We start from the raw sequence: 202 nt of genomic DNA, 5'->3' as shown, positions 1-202 counted from the left end.
AAGGAATTAATTTTTAAAAATGTTTTTTTTAAGTCAGACTGATCGAAGAATAATTTGCTAAGTATAAAAATAACGTTTTCTGGCTTTTGTGTTTTGAGAACAATTCCTTTGAATACCTGGCTAATGCTGTGCGAGAAGAACTGAATAACAAGAACTACATGCTCGAGATGTTCAAGAAGATAATTGATGATACGGAGACGAT

This window comes from Physella acuta, unplaced genomic scaffold (assembly GCF_028476545.2).
Source record: "Physella acuta isolate Inbredline_101_S28 unplaced genomic scaffold, ASM2847654v3 ptg000578l, whole genome shotgun sequence".
In the NCBI taxonomy this organism is placed as follows: Eukaryota; Metazoa; Mollusca; class Gastropoda; family Physidae; genus Physella; species Physella acuta.
Note: the sequence above shows the minus strand (reverse complement) of the source record.